Source organism: Hyperoodon ampullatus (genome assembly GCF_949752795.1).
Source record: "Hyperoodon ampullatus genome assembly, contig: SUPER_X_unloc_1, whole genome shotgun sequence".
In the NCBI taxonomy this organism is placed as follows: Eukaryota; Metazoa; Chordata; class Mammalia; order Artiodactyla; family Ziphiidae; genus Hyperoodon; species Hyperoodon ampullatus.
In genome coordinates this window covers 4407662-4431937 of record NW_027641097.1, presented here as the reverse complement: position 1 = coordinate 4431937, position 24276 = coordinate 4407662, and positions in this window count along the sequence as shown.

Below are 24276 nucleotides of genomic sequence, written 5' to 3'. Positions count from 1 at the left end.
AATTTCATGAATTATTGTGTTGAGATTCGGCATGGAACATTGTGATGACTAGGGCACGGAACACTGTTATACATGTGTCATGGAGGATTGTAATGACAAGGGCATGGAGCATTGTGATGAGAAGTTTATCGAGCAATGTGATGACAAGCGTCATGGAGCATTGTGGTGACAAGGGCAAGGAGCAATGTGATGAAAGGTTTCATGTATCATTGTGATGAAATGGCATGGAGTATTGTGATGCCAAGGGTCATGGAGCTTTGTGATGACAAAGGTCGTGGAGCATTGTGATGACAAGGGAATGGAGCTTTGTGATGACAATATCCTGGAGCAGTGTGATGAGAAGACCATGGAGCCTTGTGATTACAAGTCTCATGGAGCATTCTGATGAATAGGGGCATGGAACATTGTGATTACAGGGGTCTTGGAGCATTGTGATGACAAGGGTCATGGAGCCTTGGATGCCAAGGCGGTGGAACATTGTGATGACAGTGTCATGGAGCAAATTGATGAAAAGTGTCATGGAACATTTTGATGACAGGGGTTATGAAACATTGTGATGTCAGGGGTCATGCAGCATTTTGATGAAAAGGGTCATGAAGCATTCTGATGAAAAGGTGCATGGAGCATTGAATTACAGTGGTTTGGAGTAATGTGATTACAAGGGCAAGGAGCATTGTGATGAGAAGGCAATGGAGCATTCTGATGACATGTGTCATAGAGCTTTGTGATGACAAGGAAATGGAGCATTGTGATGTCAGGGGTCATGAAACATTGGGATGACAGTGGTGAGCGAGTATTGTGATGACTAGTGATGGAACATTGTGATATATGTGGTGAGAGAGCATTTTGATGAGAAGTGCATGGAGCATTGTGATGACAAGTTATATGAAGCATAGCGATGAAAAGGATGTGGAGCATTGTGATGAAAAGAGCATGGCGCAGTGTGATGACATGTGTCATGGAGCATTGTGCTGACAAGCGCATGGAGCATTTTGATGACGAGTGTCATGGAGCATTGTGCTGACAAAGGCATGGAGTATTGTGATGACAAGGGACACAGAGCATTGTGATGAAAATTTCATGGAGCATTGTGGTGACAAAGATCACAGAGCCTTGTGTGACGAGGGCATGGACCACTGTGAGGAGAGAGGACATGAATCATTGTGATTACTGGAGTCACCAAACACTGTTATGAGAGTGGAATGGAGCATTGTGATGACAAGGGCATGGAGCAATGTGATGACAGGGGGATGGAATATTGGTTTGACAATTTTCATGAATTATTGTGATGACAGTGGGCATAGAGCATGGAGATGACAAGGGCATGGCACATTGTGGGGACAAAGGTCACAGAGCCTTGTGTGACGAGGGCATGGACCATTGTGAGGACAAACGTCATGAAGCATTGTGATGACTGGAATCACGGAGCATTGTGATGATACGGGTCACGGAGCATTGTGATGACAAGGGCATGGATCATTGTGATGACAGGGGCATGGAACATTGGTCTGACATGTTTCATGGATTATTGTGATGACAGGGGTCATGGAGCATTGTGATGACTAGTTCATGGAGCATTGTGATAACAGGGTCATGGAACATTGGTCTGACATGTGTCAAGGATTATTGTGATGACAGTGGTCATGGAGCATTGAGATGAAAAGTGGCATGGAGAATTGTGATTACAGAGGTCTTGGAGCATTGTGATGACAAGGCCGTGGAACATAGTGATGGCAGGTTTCATGGAGCATTTTTATGACAGGTGTAATGGAGCATTGTGATTACAAGGGAATGGAACAATGTAATGAGAGATTTCATTGAGCATTGTGATGACAATGGCATGGAGCATTGTGATGCAAAGGGTCATGGAGCTTTGTGATGACAAATGTCAAGGGGCATTTGGATGACAAGGGCGTGGTCCATTGTGATGAGAAGGGCAGGGAGCATTGTGAGGACAGAGTCATGGCGCAATTTGAATAAAAGTGTCATGGAATATTTTGATGACAGTGGTTATGGAACATTGTGATGTCAGGGGTCATGAAGCATTGTGATGAAATGGGTCATGGAGCATTTTGTTACAGGGGTTATGGTACATTGTGATGTCAGGGGACATGGAGCATTGTGATGATAAGGGCATGTAGCACTGTGATGACAGTGATCATGGAACATTGTGATGACAGGCGTGAGCGAGTATTGTGATGACTAGTGATGGAACATTGTGATATAAGTGGTGAGAGAGCATTTTGATGAGAAGTGCATGGAGCATTGTGATGACAATTTTTATGGAGCACAGCGATGAAAAGGATGTGGAGCATTGTGATGAACAGAGCATGGCACATTGTGATGACATGTGTCATGGAGCATTGTGCTGACAAGCGCATGGAGCATTTTGATGACAAGTGTCATGGAGCATTGTGCTGACAAAGGCATGGAGCATTGTGGTGACAACGGACACAGAACATTGTGATGAAAATTTCATGGAGCATTGTGGTGACAAAGATCACAGAGCCTTGTGTGATGAGGGCATGGACCATTGTGAGGACAAAGGTCATGAATCATTGTGATGACTGGAGTCATGGAGCATTGTGATGACAGGGGTCATGGAGCATTGTGATGACAAGGGCATGGAACAATTTGATGACAGGGGCATGGAAAATTGGTCTGACAAGTTTCATAGATTTTTGTGATGACAGTGGGCATGGAGCATTGAGATGACAAGGGCATGGAGCACTGTGGTGACAAAGGTCACAGAGCCTCTTGTGACGAGGGCATGGATCATTGTGAGGACAAATGTCATGAAGCATTGTGATGACTGCAGTCACGGAGCATTGTGATGACAGGGGTCATGGAGCATTATGATGACAGTGGCATGGAGCATTGTGATGAGAGGGGCATGGAACATTGGTCTGACATGTTTCATAGATTATTGTGATGACAGTGGGCATGGCACATTGTGATAACAAGGGCATGGAACATTGTGATGACAAGATCATGGAGTATTGTGAAGACAGGTGTCAGGGATCATTGTGATGACATATGTCATTGTTCATTGTGATGACAATGGCATGGAGCATTGTGATACCAAGTGTCATGGAAGATTGTGATGACCAAGGTAATGGAGCATTTTGATGACAAGGCCTTGGAACATTGCGATGACAAGGGTCATGGAGCATTGTGATGACAAGGGCATGGAGCATTCTGATGAAAAGTTGCATGGAGCATTGAGATTACAGGGGTTTTTTAGCCATGTGATTACAAGGGCATGGAGCATTGTGATGAGAAGGCAATGGAGCATTCTGATGACATGCGTCATGGAGCTTTGTGATGACAAGGACATGGAGCATTGTGATTACAGGGGTCTTGGAGCATTGTGATGAAAAGGGAATGGATCATTGTGATGAAAAATGCATGGAGCCTTGTCATGACAGGGTTCAAGGAGCATACTGATGACAACAGTCAGGGAGCATTGTGATGATAAGTGTATTGAGCATTGTGATGACAAAGACCATGGAGCATTGTGATGAGAAGACGATGGATAATTGTGATGACCAGCGTCATGGGGCATTGTGATGACAAGTGTTATGGAACATTGTGATCAGAAGGGTTTGGTGCATTGTGGTGACAGAGGTCATTGAGCATTTTGATTTCATTGTGATGACAATAGCATGAAATATTATGGTGATGGGCATGGTGCATTGTGATGACAGGGTTCATGGAGCATTCAGATGAAAAGGGGCATGGAGCATTGAGATTACTGGGGTGTTGGAGCATTGTAATGACAAGCGCATGGAGCATTGTAATGAGAAGGCCATGGAGCATTCTGATGACATGCGTCATGGAGCTTAGTGATGACAAGGGCATGGAGAATTGTGATTACAGGGGTCATGGAATATTGTGATGACAGGGGTGAGGGAGTATTGTGATGACTAGTGATGGAACATTGTGATATCAGTGGTGAGAAGGCATTTTGAGGAGAAGTGCATAGAGCATTGTGATGACAAGTGTTATGGAACATTGTGATCAGAAGGGTTTGGTGCATTGTGGTGATAGAGGTCATAGAGCATTTTGATTTCATTGTGATGACAATAGCATGAAATATTATGGTGATGGGCATGGTGCATTTTGATGACAGGGTTCATGGAGCAGGGAGATGAAAAGGGGTATGGAACATTGTGATAACAGCAGTCTTGGAGCATTGTGATGACAAGGGCATGCAGCATTGTGATTACAGGGGCGGTGGAGAATTATGATGACAAGGGTCATGGAGCCTTGTGATGACAAGGCTGTGGAACATTGTGATGGCAGTGGTCATGGAGCATTGTTATGACAGGGGTAATGGAGCATTGTGATGACAAGAGCATGGAGCATTCATCTGAAATATTTCATGGATTATTGTGATGAGAGGGGGAAGGAGCATTGTGATGACAAGGGCACGGAATTCTGAGATACATGGGTCATGCAGGATTGTAATGACAATCGCATGGAGCATTGTGATAAGAAGGACATCGAGCATTGTGAGGAAAAGCGTCATGGAGCTTTGTGATGACAAGGCCATGGAGCAATGTGATGAGAGGGTTCATGGAGCATTGTGATGACAATGGCATGCAGCATTGTGATGCCAAGGGTCATGGAGCTTGGTGATGACAAAGGTCATGGAGCATTTTGATGACAAGTGTGTGGTGCACTCTGTTGTGAATGGCGGGGAGCACTGTGATGACAGGGTCATGGAGAAATTTGATGAAAATTGTCATGGAACATTTTGATGAAAGTGGTTATGGAACGTTGTGATGTCAGGGGTCCTGGAGCATTTTGATGAAAAGGGTCATGGAGCATTTTGATGACAAGGATTATGGAACATTTTGATGTCAGGGGTCATCGAACATTGTGATGATAAGTGCATTTAGCATTGTGATGACAGGAGTCATGGAACATTGTGATGACAGGGGTGAGGGAGTATTGTGATGAATAGTGATGTAACATTGTGATATCACTGGTGAGAGATCATTTTGATGAGAAGTGCATGGAGCTTTGTGATGACAAGATTTATGGAGCACTGTGATGAAAAGATTGTGGAGCACTGTGGTGACAAGGGTCAAATAGCATTGTGATGAAAAGTTCATGGAGCATTGTGGTGAAAAATATCACAGAGATTGTTGATGACTAGGGCATGTACCATTGTGACGACAAAGGTCATGAAGCATTGAGATGACTGGAGTCACGGAGCATTGTGATGACAGGGGTCATGGAGCATTGTGACAACAAGGGCATGGAGCATTGTGATGACAAGTGTCATGGAGGATTCTGATGACAAAGGTAATGGAGCATTGCGATGACAATCGCTTGGAGCATTGTGATGACAAGGGTCAGGGAGCATTGTACTGACAAGTGCATGGAGAATTGTGGTGACAAGTGTCATGCAGCACTCTGATGACAAGCTTGAGAAGTATTTTGATGACAATGGCATGGAGCATTCTGATGACATGCGTCATGGAGCTTTGTGATGACAAGGGCATGGAGCATTGTGAGGAGAAGTCCATCGAGCGTTGTGATGACAAGCCTCATGGAGATTTGTGATGACAAATGCATGGAGCAGTGTGATGAGAGGGTTCATGGAGCATTGTTATGACAATGGAATGGAGCATTGTGATGCCAAGGGTCATGGAGCTTTGTGATGACAAAGGTCATGGAGCATTTTGATGACAAGGGCGTGGTGCATTGTGATAAGAAGTGCAGGGAGCATTGTGATGACATGGGTTATGGAGCATTGTGCTTACATGCGCATCGAGCATTGTGATGACAAATGTCATGGAGCATTGTGCTGAAAATTGCATGGAGCTTTGTGATGACAAGGGTCACAGAGCATTGTGATGAATAGTTCATGGAGCATTGTGATGACAGTCATGGAGCAATCTGATGAAATGTATCATGGAACATTTTGATGACAGGGGTTATGGAACATTGTGATGTCAGGGGTCATGGAGCATTGTGATGAAAAGTGTCATGGAGCATTTTGTGACAGGGGTTATGGAACATTGTGATGTCAGGGGTCATGGAGCATTGTGAAGATATGGACATGTAACATTGTGATGATATGGGCATGTAGCATTTTTATGACAGGGTTCATGGAACATGGTGATGACGGGGTGAGGGAGTATTGTGATGACTAGTGATGGAACATTGTGATATATGTGGTGAGAGAGCACTTAGATGAGAAGTGCATGGAGAATTGTGATGACACGTTTTATGGAGCATAGCGATGAAAAGTATGTGGAGCATTGTGATGACAAGCGCTTGGCGAATTGTTATGACATGGGTCATGGAGCATTGTGCTGACAAGTGCATGGAGCATTGTGATGACAAGCGTCATGGAGCATTGTGCTGACAAAGGCATGTAGCATTGTGATGACAAGGTTCATAGGGTTTTGTGATGAAAAGTTCATGGAGCATTGTGGTGACAAAGGTCACAGAGCCTTGTGTGACGAGGGCATGGACCATTGTGATGACAAAGGTAACGATTCATTGTGATGACTGGAGGCATGGAGCACTGTGATGACAAGGGCATGGAGCACTGTGATGACAGGCGCATGGAACATTGGTCTGACCAGTTTCAAGGATTATTGTGATGACAGTGTGCATGACACATTGTGATGACAAGGGCATGGAGCATTGTGATGACAAGGTTATGGATTATTGTGAAGACAGGTGTCAGGGAGCAGTTTGATGACATATGTCATTGTCCATTGCGATGACAATGGCATGGAGTGTTGTGATGCCAAGTGTCATGGAGGATTGTGATGACAAATGTAACGGAGCATTTTGATGACAAGGGCTTAGAACATCGTGATGACAAGGGTCATGGAGCATTGTGATGACAAGATCATGGAGCATTGTGATGACAAATGTCACAGAGCCTTGTGTGACGAGGGCATGGACCATTGTGATGACAAAGGTCATGAAGCATTGTGATGATTGGAGTAACGGAGCATTGTGATGACATGGGTCAGGGAGCATTGTGATGACAAGAGCATGGAGCATTGTGAAAAAAGGGGCATAGAACATTGGTCTGACAAGTTTCATGGATTATTGTGATGACAGTGGGCATGGGACATTGTGATGACAAGGGCATGGAGCACTGCATTGACAAAGGTCACAGAGCCTTGTGTGACAAGAGCATGGACCATTGTGATATAAAATGTCATAAAGCATTGTGATGACTAGAGTCACGGAGCATTGTGATGAGAGGGGCATGGAACATTGGTCTGACAATTTTCATGGATTATTGTGATGACAGTGGGCATGGCTCATTGTGATGACAAGGGCATGGAGCATTGTGATGACAAGGGCATGGAGTATTGTGAAGACAGATGTCAGGGAGCATTGTGATGACATATGTCATGGTCAATTGCGATGACAATGGCATGGAACATTGTGATGCCAAGTGTCATGGAGAATTGTGATGACAAGTGTTATGGAACATTGTGATCAGAAGGGTTTGGAGCATTGTGATGACAGAGGTAATTGAGCATTTTCATTTCCTTGTGATGACAATAGCATGAAATATTATGGTGATGGGCACGGTGCATTGTGATGACATGGTTCATGAAGCATTGAGAAGAAAAGTGGCATGGAGCATTGTGATTACAGGGGTCTTGGAGCATTGTGATGACAAGGGTCATGGAAGCTTGTGATGACAAGGCCGTGGAACATTGTGAAAGCAGGTGTCATGGAGCATTGTTATGACAGGGGTAATGGAGCATTGTGATGACAAGGGTATGGGACATTGGTCTGAAAAATTTCATGGATTATTTTGATGAGAGTGGGCATGGAGCATTGTGATGACAAGGGCACGAAACACTGTGATACGTAGATCATGCTGGATTGTAATTACAAGGGCATGTAGCATTGTGTTGAGAAGGACATGGAGCATTGTGATTACAAGGGTCATGGAGATTTGGGATGACAAGTGCATGGAGCAATGTGATGAGAGGCTTCATGGAGCATTGTGATGACATTGCAATGGAGCATTGTGATGCCAATGGTCATGGAGCTTTGTGATGACAAATGTCATCGAGCATTTTGATGACATGTGTTATGGAGCATTGTGATGAAACGGGTCACAGAGCATTTTGATTACATGGGTTATGGAGCATTGTGATATCAGGGGTCATGGAGCACTGTGATGATAAGGGCATGTAGTATTGTGATGACAGAGGCCAGCGAAAATTGTGATGAAACGGGTGAGGGAGTATTGTTATGACTAGTTGATGGAACATTGTGATATCAGTGGTGACGGATCATTTTGATGAGAAGTGCATGTGGCATTGTGATGACAAGCTGGTGGAGCATTTTGCTGACAAGCGCATGGAGCATTGTGATGACAAGGGTCATTGAGTATTGTGCTGAGAAAGGCATGGAGCATTGTGATGACAAGGGTCATGGAGCATTGTGATGAAAAGTTCATGGAGCATTGTGGTGACACAGGTCACAGAGCCTTGTGATGACGAAGGCATTGACCATTGTGATGACAAAGATCATGAAGCATTGTGGTGAATGGAGTCACGGAGCATTGTGATGACAGGGGTCATGGAGCATTGGGATGTCAAGGGCATGGAGCATTGGTCTCACAAATTTCATGGATTATTGTGATGACAGTGGGCATGGTGCATTGTGATGAAAAGAGCATGGAACATTGTGATGACAACGTCATGGATTATTGTGAAGACAGGTGTCAGGGAAAAATGTGATGACATATGTCACGGTCCATTGTGATGCCAATGACATGGAGCATTGTGATGCCAAGTGTCATGGAGGATTTTGATGACAAAGGTAAAGGAGCATTGTGATGATCAGGACATGGAGCAATGTGATGGCAAGACAGTGGAGCATTGTGATGAGAAGACCATGGATAATTGTGATGACGAGCATCATGGAGCTTTATGATGAAAAGAGCCATGGAGCCTTCTGACATAAGATATCACTTATGAAGGAAATGTAAACATGGCTAAACATGAACTGAATTAGGAAAGAGAACAGAGTCTCACATTTAGAAAACACTCTTATGACAGCTTAAGGGGGAAGGAGAGGTGGGGTGATGCATAAAACCAGAGTTTGATATTAGTACAGGTAGCATTCCAAAAACCAAATACGTAATAAAAAGACCTACACTTTCCTCAGTGAAAGGGACTCAAAACCCCATATTTCCTGCAGAGGAATATATCTGAGTAGTAAGAATCTTAAAACCTATATATTGATATGTCTCCATAAGGGAATCAAGTGTGTCTATACTGGCATTAACATGGCAGCGAGAATCAGTTCAAACCCACTATAAAAAAGAATTTCAAAAACAAACAAACAAAAAAAAAATGGGAAATTCTTTACAATTCCTTCAGGGGCTCTGATGAAACCTGGAATGACCCTATCTACAACGACAGCTGGATGTGGCATAAGGCTGGACACTTGGGACTGAGAGTATTGGTGACATTCGGTGAGCAAATGCAGACCATTTAAAGCAATAATGCATGGCACACATTCCTAGGGTCCCAACTCTCCAGGTTGAAGGGAATATTACTACAGCTATAACATGTACGGGAAACCTAGAGAATGGACACACTCTGAATAAGAAAGGTTTCTAGAACACAACTAATAGTCCCTCTCCTGGTTCTCCAGCTAGAATTTCCAACTGCTTTACTATCAATCTCCCAAATTGGAGGGACAGCCCCTTTAACCTCCTGGTTCACACAGTATGCCAATTTGGCAGAGGATGAAAGGGAAGATGGAGGACCAATGAGAGATTAGCTGTTAGGCATTTGGACGGGGACATGTCACTCTAATTTCCCAGCAGGAAGAAGAATTAACCAAAGTCTCAGCCACCACGCCGGGAACCAGTATAGGTCCTGAACCAAAAGTTTGGAGTTGCGGTCAGCTCACAAAAAAGGAGTTGAAAAATGGAGCTCAGGGGCACAGCAATTCACAAACTGGCCGAGTAATAAAGGACAACTATAGTCCAAAAACCTGCTGAGGGAAGGCAACCAGGTGGACTTGAAAGCGAGCCAGTATAGCAGGAAACTGATTTCTAGAGGTACATTGGAATCTCCTTTAAAGCACAGGAAGAGGGGCACAATTTCGACAATGATGCACTTGGCCAAAAAGCACGTATGCATTTTCTCCTGAATATATTTAGGAGAAAACGCATACGCCCATTTTGGCCAAGCAAGCAAGCGGGCAATGCAAATCTGCACTACAAAATGTATCACTTCCCACCGGTCAAAAGGGATATCTGCAAAATGTGTAAAAATCAGAAAGGCAAGACAGGCCCTGGAGAACAGGAAGCCTAGTTATGCTGATGGGTGGGATGTAAATTACCAACTGCCTTTGTGGAGGAGTTCACTGTGTTCCCTAAAAGAAGTAAACAAGAGAGCTACAGAGCCAAGGGCACTTCCTCTCTAGGGAATATAACTTGGGAAAACTGAAAATCAATAAGACAGAGCCACCCCAAAATTTAGGGCTGCACTGCTTACAAGAACCTCAACTTGCGTACACCTTAAATATCCGAGGAAAGACAAAAATGTTTCAAGAAATAGTGTTACTTACGTATGATGGAATATCCCTCAGCCATGAAATCAATGTCATAAGGCCAGTAGCAGCAAAATGAGTGGATTAAGGTACGATGATTCTAAGTGAAATAAGTCACAGAGAAAAAGAAACTTATCATAAGATATCACTTATGAAGGTCCTGTAAACATGGCTTCACATGAACTGATTTAGGAAAGAGAACAGAGTCTCAGATTTAGGAAACACTCTTATGCCTGCTTAAGGGGGAAGGGGAGGTGGGGTGATGCATAAAACCAGAGTTTGATAGTAGTACAGGTACTGTTCCAAAAACCAAATATGGAATAGACAAGACATAAACATTCCTCAGTGAAGGGACACAAAACCCCATATTTCCTGCAGAGGAATATATCTGACTAGTAAGAACCTTAAAACCTATGTATTGATATGTCTCCGTAAGGGAAACAAGTGTGTCTAGATTGGCATAAACATGGCAGTGAGAATCAGCTCAAACCGACTATAAAAAGGAATTTCAAAAACAAAACAAAAAAACAGGGAATTTCTTTACAATTCCTTCAGGGCCTCTGATGAAACCTGGAATGATCCTATCTACAACGACAGCTTGATGTGGCATAAGGCTGGAAACTAGGGACTGAGAGGATTGGTGAGATTTGGTGAGCAAATGCAGACCATTTAAAGCAATAATGCGTGGCACACATTCCAAGGGTCCCAACTCTCCAGGTTGAAGGGAATATTACTACAGCTATAACATGTACGGGAACCCTAGAGAATGGACACACTGTGAATACGAAATGTTTCTAAAACTCAACTAATAATCCCTCTCCTGTTGCTCCGGCTTGATTTTCCAATAGCTTTACTATCAATCTCGCACCTTGGAGAGACAGCCACTTTAACATCCTGATTCGCACAGGTTGCCTATTTGGTAGAAATTGAAAGGGAAGAGGGAGAACCAATGAGAGAGTAGCTGTTATGCATTCGGACGGTCACATGTCACTCTAATTTCCCGGCAGTAAGAAGAATTAACCAAAGTCTCAGGAACCCACTGGGAATCAGTATAGGTCCTGAACCAATAATTTGGACTCGCGGTTAGCTCACAAAAAACAGGTTGAAAAATGGAGCTAAGGGGCACAGCAATTCACAAACTGGCAGAGTAATAAAGAACAACTATTGTCCAAAAGTCTGTTGAGGGAAGGCAACGAGGCGGACTTGAAAGTTAGCCTGAATAGCAGGAAAAACATTTCAAGAGGTACATTGGAATCGCCTTTAAAGCACAGGAAGAGGGGCACAACGTCGACAATGATACACTTGCCCAAAAAGGTCGTATGTCTTTTCTCCTGAGTATATTCAGGAGAAAAGGCAAACGCCCTTTTTGGGCAAGCAAGCAAGCGGGCAATGCAAATCTGCACTACAAAAAAGTATCACTTCGCACCGGTCAAAAGGTATATGCGCAAAATGTGTAAAAACCAGAAAGGCAAGAAAGGCCCTGGAGAACAGGGAGCTTAGTTATGCTGATGGGCAGGATGTAAATTGCCAACCGCCTCTCTGGAGGAGTGCTATGTGTTCCCTAAAACAATTAAACAACAGAGCTACAGAGCCAAGGGCACTTCCAGTCTAGGGAATATACCTTGGGAAAACTGAAAATCAATAAGACAGAGCCACCCCAAAATTTAGCGCTGCACTGTTTACAAGAACCTCAACTTGGGTACACCTTAAATAATCCAGGAAAGACTAAATTGGTTCAAGAAATTTTGGTACTTACGTATGCTGGATTATCCCTAAGCCATGAAATCAATGTCATACGGCCAGTAGCAGCAAAATGAGTGGATTCATGTACGAGGATTCTAAGTGAAATAAGTCACAGAGAAAAAGAAACTTATCATAAGATATCACTTATGAAGGTCCTGTAAACATGGCTACACATGAACTGAGTTAGGAAAGAGAATAGAGTCTCACATTTAGAAAACACTCTTATGCCTGTTCAAGGGGGAAAGAGAGGTTAGGTGATGCATAAAACCAGAGTTTGATATTAGTACAGGTACCATTAAAAAAACCAACTATGGATTAGACAAGACCTACACCTTCCTCAATGAAAGGGACTCAAAACCCCATATTTCCAGCAGAGGAATATATCTGTCTAGTAAGAATCTTAAAACCTATGTATTGATATGTTTCTGTAAGGGAATCAAGTGTGTCTTGACTGGCTTAAACATGGCAGTGAGAATCAGTTCAAATCCACTATAAAAAGGAATTTCAAAAACAAAACAAAAAAACACGGAAATTCTTTACAATTCCTTCAGGGACTCTGATGAAACCTGGAATGATCCTATTTACAATGACAGCTGGATGTGGCATAAGGCTGGACACGTGGGACTGAGAGGATTGGTGAGCTTCGGTGAGCAAATGCAGACCTTTTAAAGCAATAATGCGTGGAACACATTCCAAGTGTCCCACCTCTGCAGGTTGAAGGGAATTTTACTACAGATATAACATGTACGGGAAACCTAGAGAATGGACACACTGTGAATATGAAAGGTTTCTAAAACTCAACTAATAATCCCTCTCCTGGTGCTCCGGTTTGACTTTCCAACTGATTTACTATCAATATCCCAACTTGGAGAGACATCCCCTTTAACCTCCTGGTTCACACAGGTTGCCAATATGGCAGAGGCTGAAAGGGAAGAGGTAGAATCAAAGAGAGAGTACCTGTTACGCATTTGGATTGTCACATGTCACTCTAATTTTCTGGCAGTATGAAGAATTAACCAAAGTCTCAGCAACGCTCCAGGAACCAATATAGGTCCTGAACCAAAATTTTGTACTAGGCGTCAGCTCACAAAAAACAAGTTGAAAATGGAGCTCAGGGGCAAAGCAATTCACAAACTGGCAGAGTAATAAAGGACAACTATCGTCCAAAAATCTTTTGAGGGAAGGCAACGAGGCGGACTTGAAAGCGGGCCAGAATAGCAGGAAACAGATTTCAAGAGGTACATTGGAATTGCCTTTAAAACACCGGAAGAGGGGCACAACTTCGACAATGATGCACTTGGCCAAAAAGGGCGTATGCGTTTACTCCTGAATATATTCAGGAGAAAACGCATACTCACATTTTGGCAAAGCAAGCAACCGGGCAATGCAAATCTGCACTACAAAGAAGTATCACTTCCCACCGGTCAAAAGGGACAACTGCAAAATCTGTAAAAACCAGAAAGACAAGACAGGCCCTGAAGAACAGGGATCCTATTTATGCTGATGGGCAGGATGTAAATTTCCAACTGCCTGTATAGGGGAGGGCATTGTGTTCCCTAAAACAAGTAAACAACACAGCTACAGTGCCAAGGGCACTTCCAGTCTAGGGAATATACCTTGGGAAAACTGAAAATCAATAAGACAGAGCCACCCCAAAATTTAGGTCTGCACTGCCTACAAGAACCTCAACATGAGTACACCTTAAATATCCCAGGAAAGACAAAATTGGTTCAAGAAATTGTACTTATGTACAATGGAATATCCCTGAGCCATGAAATCAATGTCATAAGGCCAGTAGCAGGAAAATGATTGGATTCAGGTACAATGATTCTAAGTGAAATAAGTCACAGAGAAAAAGAAACTTACAATAAGATATCACTTATGAAGTTCCTGTAAACATGGCTACACATGAACTGAGTTAGGAAAGAGAACAGAGTCTCACGTTTAGAAAACACTCTTATGCCTGCTTAAGGGGAAAGGAGCGGAGGGGTGATGCATAAAACCAGAGTTTGATATTCGTACAGCTACCGTTCCAAAACCCAAATATGGAATAGACAAGACCTACACCTTCCTCAGTGAAAGGGACACAAAACCCCATATTTTCCACAGAGGAATATATCTGACTAGTAAGAATCTTAAAACCTATGTATTGATATGTGTCCGTAAGGGAATGAAGTGGGTCTAGACTGGCTTAAACATGGCAGTGAGAATCAGCTCAAACCCACAATAAAAAGGAATTTGAAAAACAAAACAAAAAAACAGGGAAATTCTTTACAATTCCTACAGGGGCTCTGATGAAACCTGGAATGACACTCTCTACAAGAACAGCTGGATGTGGCATAAGCCTGGAAACCTGGGACTGAGAGGTTTGTTGAGATTCAGTGAGCTAATGCAGACCATTCAAAGCAATAATGCGTGGCACACATTCCAAGGGTCCCAACTATCCAGGTTGAAGGGAATATTACTACAGCTATAACATGTACAGGAAACTTAGAGAATGGACACACTGTGAATATGAAAGGTTTCTAAAACTCAACTAAGAGTCCCTCTTATGGTGCTCCGGTTTGAATTTCCAACTGCTTTATTATCAATCTCCCAACTTGGAGAGACATCACCTTTAACCTCCTGGTTCTCACAGGTTGCGTGTTTGGCAGGGGATGAAAGGGAAGAGGGAGAACCAATGAGAGAATAGCTGCTAGGAATTTGGACGGGCACATGTCACTCTAATTTCTCGGCAGGAAGAAGAATTAATCAAATTCTCAGCCACCCACTGGGAAACTGTAGAGTTCCTGAACGAAAATTTTGGACTTGTGGTCAGCTCACAAAAAATGAGTTGAAAAATGGAGATCAGGGGCACAGCAATTCACAAACAGGCAGAGTACTAAAGGGCAAATATCGTCGAAAAATCTGTTGGGGAAGGCAACGAGGTGGACCTGAATGCGCACCGGAATAGAAGGAAACAGATTTCAAGAGGTAAATTGGAATCGCCTCCAAAGCACAGGAAGAGGGGCACAACTTCGACCATGATGCACTTGGCCAAAAAGGGCGTATGTGTTTTCTCCTGAATATATTAAGGAGAAAAAGCATACTCCCTTTTTGTCCAAGCAAGCAAGCCAACAATGCAAATCTGCACTACAAAGAATTATCACTTCCCACCGGTCAAAAGGGACATCTGCAAAATGTGTAAAAACCAGGAAGGCAAGACAGGCGCTGGAGAACAGGGAGCCTTTTTATGCTGATGTGCGGGATGTAAATTGCCAACTGCCTCTCTGGAGGAGTGCATTGTGTTGCCTAAAACAGGTAAACACCAGAGCTACAGAGCCAAGGGCACTTCCAGTCTAGGGAATATACCTTGGACATACTGAAAATCAATAAGACAGAGCCACCGCAAAATTTAGCGCTGCACTGCTTACACGAACCTCAACTTGGGTACACCTTAAATATCGCAGGGAAGACAAAAATGGTTCAAGAAAATGTGTTACTAATGTACGATGGAATATCCCTAAGCCATGAAATCAATGTCATAGGCCAGTTGCAGCAAAATGAGTGGATTCAGGTACGATGATTCTAAGTGAAATAAATCACAGAGAAAAAGAAACTTATCATAAGATATCACTTATGAAGGTCCTGTAAACATGGCTACACATTAACTGAGTTAGGAAACAGAACAGAGTCTCACATTTAGAAAACACTCTTATGTCTGCTTAAGGGGGAAGGAGAGGTGGGGTGATGCATAAAACCAGAGTTTGATATTAGTACAGGTAACGTTCCAAAAAACAACTACAGAATAGACAAGACCTACACTTTCGTCAGTGAAAGGGACTCAAAACCCAATATTCCTGCAGAGGAATATATCTGACTAGTAAGAATATTAAAACATTTGTATTGATATGTCTCTGTAAGGGAATCAAGTGTGTCTAGACTGGCATAAACATGGCAGTGAGAATCAGCTCAAACCCACTATAAAGAGGAATTTCAAAAACAAAACACATAAACAGGGAAATTCTTTACAATTCCTTCAGGGGCTCTGATGAAACCAAGTATGACCCTATCTACAACGACAGCTGGATGTGGCATAAGGCTGGACACCTGGGACTGAGAGGATTTGCGAGATTCAGTGAGCAAATGCAGACCATTTAAAGCAATAATGCGCCCCGGAGGCTCGGACCCTCGGCGTGAGCTGGAAGGCTGCTGCGGCGGCGGAGGCCTGCGCCTCGGAGGCGCCTCGGGTCTGCCAGCCGCTGGGACCCGTACCTGCATCCGGTCGCCGCGGGCGTTGGAGGAGCTCCTTTGCTTGTGCGCCTCGCCTCGCCAGCTCTCGGGATGCGGCCCCCGCACTTGCTGATACATCAGAAATTCATCTACACGTGGAACAACTCCAACAGAACACCTACTGAACGCTGACAGAAGACCTCAGACCCCCCAAAAGGCAAGAAACTCCCCACATACCTGGGTAGGTCAAAAGAAAAAAAGAATAAACAGAGACAATAGGATATGGACGGGACCTGCACCAGTGGGAGGGAGCCGTGAAGGAGGGAAGGTTTCTACACACTACAAGCCCCTTCGTGGGCGGAGACTGCAGGTGGCGGAGGGGGAAAGCTTTGGAGTATCGGAGGAGAGCACAGCAACAGGGGTGCGGAGGGCAAAGCAGAGAGATTTTGGCACAGAGGATCGGTGCCCTCAGGCACACACCAGCCCGAGAGACTTGTCTGCTCGGCCGCCAGGGCGGGCGGGGCTGGGAGCTGAGGCTCGGGTATCGGCTTTCAGTCGGAGCGCAGGGAGAGGACTGGGGCTGGCAGCAGGAAGAGACCCTGAAGGGGTTAGTGCTAGCCCGGAGGGAGTCCGGGGAAAGGGTCTGGAGCTACCGGAGAGGGAAGAGACTTTTTTCCCTTTTGTTGCCTGGTGCGCGAGCAGAGGGCATTTCCCTCCCTCCCCTCTGCCTGAGTGAGCCAGAGCCCCCGAACCAGCGGCTCCTTTAAACCCGTCCTGTCTGAGCGAAGAACGGACGCCCTCCGGCGACCTACGCGCAGAGGCGGGGCCAGGTCCAAGGCTGAGACCCGGGAGCTGTGAGAGCAGAGACAGGGAAATCTCTCTGTGCAGCCTCGGAGGCAGCGGATTAAAGCTCCACGGTCCATTTGATGTGCCCTGCGTCTGTGGAGTGCATGAATGGACAGCGAATCATCCCAAATTGAGGATGTGGACCTTGAGGACAAGATTTAAGACTTTCCCCCCCTTTTTTTTTCCTCTTTTTACAACGAATTATCTCAAATTAAGGAGGTGGACTTAGCAAGATTTCAGACTTTTCGCCCTTTTCCTCTTTTTACAACGAATTATCCCAAATCGAGGAGGTGGACTTGGAGAGCAAGATTTTTGATTTTTCCCCCTGCTCTCTTTTTGTGAATGTGTATGTGTAATCTTCTGTGTAAGATTCTCTCTGTATAGCTTTGCTTCCACCATATGTCCCAGGGTTCTATCGGTCCGTGTTTTTTTTCAATAATTACTTTTTAATTTTAATAATGCTACTATATTTCATACTTTATTCTATTTTACTTTATCTGCTCTTTCTTTTTTTCCTCCCTTCCCTTCCTCCCTCCCTCCCTCCGCTCCTCCTTTCCTTCTTTCTTTTTCTTTCCTCCATCCCTCCCTCCCTCCCACCCTTCTTCTTTCCACTTTCTTTTTCTATCCTTCCTCCCTCCCTCCCTCCCTCCTGTCTTTCTTTCTTTCTTTCCTTCCTCCCTCCCTCCCTCTCTTCTTCCATTCACTCTTCTTTTTGCTTTCATTCCTCCCTCCCTCCCTCCTTTCTTTCCTTCTTTCTTTCCATCCTTCCTCCCTCCCTCCTTTCTTTCTTCCTTCCTTCCTTCCTTCCTTTCTTCCCTTCTTCCTTTCTTTCAATCTCTCTTTCTTTCTTCTACTAATTATTTCTCTCTACTTTTTCTCACTGTTATTCTGAGCCGGGTGGATGAAAGGCTCTTGGTGCTGCAGCCAGGAGTTAGTGCTGTGCCTCTGAAGTGGGAGAGCCAACTTCAGGACACGGGTCCACAAGAGACCTCCCAGCTCCACATAATAGCAAACAGCAAAAATCTCCCAGGGATCTCCATCTCAACACCAGCACCCAGCTTCAGTCAATGACCAGCAAGCTACAGTGCTGGTCACCCTATGCCAAGCAACTAGCAAGGCAGGAACACAACCCCACCCATTAGCAGAGAGGCTACCTAAAAACATAATAAGGCCACAGACACCCCAAAACACACCACCAGACGTGGACCTGTCCACCAGAAAGACAAGATCGAGCTTCAACCACCAGAACACAGGCATTAGTCCCCCCCACCAGGAAGCCTACACAACCTACTGAAACAACCTTAGCCACGGGGGACAGACACCAAAAACAACGGGAACTACGAATCTGCAGCCTGCAAAAAGGAGACCCCAAACACAGTAACATAAGCAAAATGAGAAAGCAGAAAAACACACAGCAGGTGAAGGAGCAAGATAAAAACCTACCAGACCTAACAAATGGAGAGGTAATAGGCAGTCTACCTGTAAAAGAATTCAGAATAATGATAGTAAAGCTGATCCAAGATTCTATTTCCCAGATCCAAAATCTTGGAAATAGAATAGACAATATGCAAGAAACAGTTAACAAGGACCTAGAAGAACTAAAGATGAATCAAGCATCGATTAAAAACACAATAAATGAAATGAAAAATACTCTAGATGGGATCAATAGCAGAATAACTGAGGCAGAAGAACGGATAAGTGAGGTGGAAGATAAAATAGTGGAAATAACTGATGCAGAGAAAAATAAAGAAAAAAGAATGAAAAGAACAGAGGACAGTCTCAGAGACCTCTGGGACAACATTAAACGCACCAACATTCGAATTATAGGGGTTCCAGAAGAAGAAGAGAAAAAGAAAGGGACTGAGAAAATATTTGAAGAGATTATAGTTGAAAACTTCCCTAATATGGGAAAGGAAATAGTTAATCAAGTCCAGGAGGCACAGAGAGTCCCATACAGAAAAAATCCAAGAAGAAATACGCCAAGACACATATTAATCAAACTGTCAAAAATTAAAAACAAAGAAATCATATTAAAAGCAGCAAGGGAAAAACAACAAATAACACACAAGGGAATCCCCATCAGGTTAACAGCTGATCTCTCAGCAGAAACTCTACAAGCCAGAAGGGAGTGGCAGGACATAATTAAAGTGATGAAGGAGAGAAACCTGCAACCAAGATTACTCTACCCAGCAAGGATCTCATTCAGATTTGATGGAGAAATTAAAACGTTTACAGACAAGCAAAAGTTGAGAGAGTTCAGCACCACCAAACCAGCTTTACAACAAATGCTAAAGAAACTTCTCTAGGCAAGAAACACAACAGAAGGACTATACCTACAATAACGAACCCAAAGCCATTAAGGAAATGGGAATAGGAACATACATATCAATAATTACCTTAAATGTAAATGGACTAAATGCTCCCACCAAAAGACACAAAGTGGCTGGATGGATACAAAAACAAGACCCATATATATGCTGTCTACAAGAGACCCACTTCAGACCTAGAGACACATACAGATTGAAAGTAAGGGGATGGAAAAAGATATTCCATGCAAATGGAAATCAAAAGAAAGCTGGAGTAGCAATTCTTATATCAGACAAAATAGACTTTAAAATAAAGACTATTAGAAGAGACAAAGAAGGACACTACATAACGATAAAGGGATCGATCCAAGAAGAAGATATAACAATTGTAAATATTTATGCACCCAACATAGGAGCACCTCAATACATAAGGCAATTACTAACAGCCATAAAAGGGGAAATCGACAGTAACACAATCATAGTAGGGGACTTTAACACCCCACTTTCACCAATGGACAGATCATCCAAAATGAAAATAAATAAGGAAACACAAGCTTTAAATGATACATTAAACAAGATGGACTTAATTGATATTTATAGGACATTCCACCCCAAAACAACAGAATACACATTTTTCTCAAGTGCTCATGGAACATTCTCCAGGATAGATCATATCTTGGGTCACAAATCAAGCCTCAGTAAATTTAAGAAAATTGAAATTGTATCAAGTATCTTTTCCGACCACAACGCTATGAGACTAGACATCAATTACAGGAAAAGATCTGTAAAAAATACAAACACATGGAGACTAAACAATACACTACTCAATAGCGAAGTGATCACTGAAGAAATCAAAGAGGAAATTAAGAAATACCTAGAAACAAATGACAATGGAGACACGACGACCCAAAACCTATGGGACGCAGCAAAAGCAGTTCTAAGGGGGAAGTTTATAGCAATACAATCCCACCTTAAGAAACAGGAAACATTTCGAGTAAACAACCTGACCCTGCACCTAAAGCAATTAGAGAAAGAAGAACAAAAAACCCCCAAAGTTAGCAGAAGGAAAGAAATCATAAAGATCAGATCAGAAATAAATGAAAAAGAAATGAAGGAAACGATAGCAAAGATCAACCAAACTAAAAGCTGGTTCTTTGAGAAGATAAACAAAATTGACAAACCATTAGCCAGACTCATCAAGAAAAGAAGGGAGAAGACTCAAATCAGTAGAATTAGAAATGAAAAAGGAGAAGTAACAACTGACACTGCAGAAATACAAAAGATCATGAGAGATTACTATAAGAAACTCTATGCCAATAAAATGGACAACCTGGAAGAAATGGACAAATTCTTAGAAATGCACAACCTACCAAGACTGACTCAGGAAGAAATAGAAAATATGAATAGACCAATCACAAGCACTGAAACTGAAACTGTGATTAAAAATCTTCCATCAAACAAAAGCCCAGGACCAGATGGCTTCACAGGCGAATTCTATCAAACATTTAGAGAAGAGCTAACACCCATCCTTCTCAAACTCTTCCAAACAATATCAGAGGAAGGAACACTCCCAAACTCATTCTACGAGGCCACCATCACCTTGATACCAAAACCAGGCAAGGATATCACAAAGAAAGAAAACTACAGGCCAATATCACTGATGAACATAGATGCAAAAATCCTCAACAAAATACTAGCAAACAGAATCCAACAGCGCATTAAAAGGATCATACACCATGATCAAGTGGGGTTTATTCCAGGAATGCAAGGATTCTTCAATATACACAAATCAATCAATGTGATACACCATATTAACAAGTTGAAGGAGAAAAACCATATGATCATCTCAATAGATGCAGAGAAAGCTTTCGACAAAATTCAACACCCATTTATGATAAAAACCCTGCAGAAAGTAGGCATAGAGGGAACTTTCCTCAACATAATAAAGGCCATATATGACAAACCCACAGCCAACATTGTCCTCAATGGTGAAAAACTGAAACCATTTCCACTAAGATCAGGAACAAGACAAGGCTGCCCACTCTCACCACTCTTATTCAACATAGTTTTGGAAGTTTTAGCCACAGCAATCAGAGAAGAAAAGGAAATAAAAGGAATCCAAATTGGAAAAGCAGAAGTAAAGCTGTCACTGTTTGCAGATGACATGATACTATACATAGAGAATCCTAAAGATGCTACCGAAAAACTACTAGAGCTAATCAATGAATTTGGTAAAGTAGCAGGATACAAAATTAATGCACAGAAATCTCTGGCATTCCTGTACACTAATGATGAAAAATCTGAAAATGAAATCAAGAAAACACTCCCATTTACCATTGCAACAAAAAGAATAAAATATCTAGGAATAAACCTACCGAAGGAGACAAAAGACCTGTATGCAGAAAATTATAAGACACTGATGAAAGAAATTAAAGATGATATAAATAGATGGAGAGATATACCATGCTCCTGGATTGGAAGAATCAATATTGTGAAAATGACTGTACTACCCAAAGCAATCTACAGATTCAATGCAATCCCTATCAAACTACCACTGGCATTTTTCACAGAAGTAGAACAAAAAATTTCAAAATTTGTTTGGAAAAACAAAAGACCCCGAATAGCCAAATCAATCTTGAGAACGAAAAACGGAGCTGGAGGAATCAGGCTGCCTAACTTCAGACTATACTACAAAGCTACAGTAATTAAGACAGTGTGGTACTGGCATAAAAACAGAAAGATAGATCAGTGGATCAGGATAGTAAGCCCAGAGATAAACCCACGCACATATGGCCAACTTATCTTTGATAAAGGAGGCAGGAATGTACAGTGGAGAAAGGACAGCCTCTTCAATAAGTGGTGATGGGAAAACTGGACAGGGACATGTAAAAGTATGAGATTAGATCATTCCCTAACACCATACACAAAAATAAGCTCAAAATGGATTAAAGACCTAAATGTAAGGCGAGAAACCATCAAACTCCTAGAGGAAAACATAGGTAGAACACTCTATGACATAAATCACAGCAAGATCCTTTTGGACCCACCTCCTAGAGAAATGGAACTAAAAACAAAGATAAACAAATAGGACCTAATGAAACTTCAAAGCTTTTGCACAGCAAAGGAAACCATAAACAAGACCAAAAGACAACCCTCAGAATGGGAGAAAATATTTGCAAATGAAGCAACTGACAAAGGATTAATCTCCACAATTTATAAACAGCTCATGCAGCTCAATAGCAAAAAAACAAACAACCCAATCCAAAAATGGGCAGAAGACTTAAATAGGCGTTTCTCCAAAGAAGATATACAGACTGCCAACAAACACATGAAAGAATGCTCAACATCATTAATCATTAGAGAAATGCAAATCAAAACTACAATGAGATATCATCTCACACCAGTCAGAATGGCCATCATCAAGAAATCTAGAAACAATAAACGCTGGAGAGGGTGTGGAGAAAAGGGAACACTCTTGCACTGCTGGTGGGAATGTGAATTGGTACAGCCACTATGGAGAACAGTATGGAGGTTCCTTAAAAAACTACAAATAGAACTACCATATGACCCAGCAATCCCACTACTAGGCATATACCCTGAGAAAACCATAATTCAAAAAGAGACATGTACCAAAATGTTCATTGCAGCTCTATTCACAGTAGCCCGGAGCAGGAAACAACCTAAGTGTCCATCATCGGATGAATGGATAAAGAAGATGTGGCACATATATACAATGGAATATTACTCAGCCATAAAAAGAAACTAAACTGAGCTATTTGTAATGAGGTGGATAGACCTAGAGTCTGTCATACAGAGTGAAGTAAGTCAGAAAGAGAAAGACAAATACCGTATGCTAACACATATATATGGAATTTAAAAAAAAAATGTCATGAAGAACCTAGGGGTAAAACGGGAATAAAGACACAGACCTACTTGAGAATGGACTTGAGGATATGGGGAAGGGGAAGGGTAAGCTGTGACAAAGGGAAAGAGAGCCATGGACATATATACACTACCAAACGTAAGGTAGATAGATAGTGGGAAGCAGCCGCAGAGCACAGGGAGATCAGCTCGGTGCTTTGTGACCGCCTAGAGGGGTGGGATGGGGAGGGTGGGAGGGAGGGAGATGCATGAGGGAAGGGATGTGGGAACAGATGTATATGTATGACTGATTCACTTTGTTATAAAGCAGAAACTAATAAAAAAAATAAAGCAATAATGCGTGGAACACATTCCAAGGGTCCCAACTCTCCAGGTTGAAGGGAATATTACTACAGATATAACATGTACGGGAAACCTAGAGAATGGACACAGTGTGAATATGAAAGGTTTCTAAAACTCATCAAAAAGTCCCTCTCCTGGTGCTCCGGTTAGACTTTCCAACTGCTTTACTATCAATCTCCCAACTTGGAGAGACAGCCCCTTTAACCTCCTGGTTCTCACAGGTTGCCAATTTGGCAGAGGATGAAAGGGAAGATGGAGAACCAATGAGAGAATAGCTGTTAGGCATTTGGACGGGCACATGTCACTCCAATTTCCCGGCAGGAAGAAGAATTAATCAAAGTCTCAGCCAACCGCCGGAAACCAGTATTGGTCC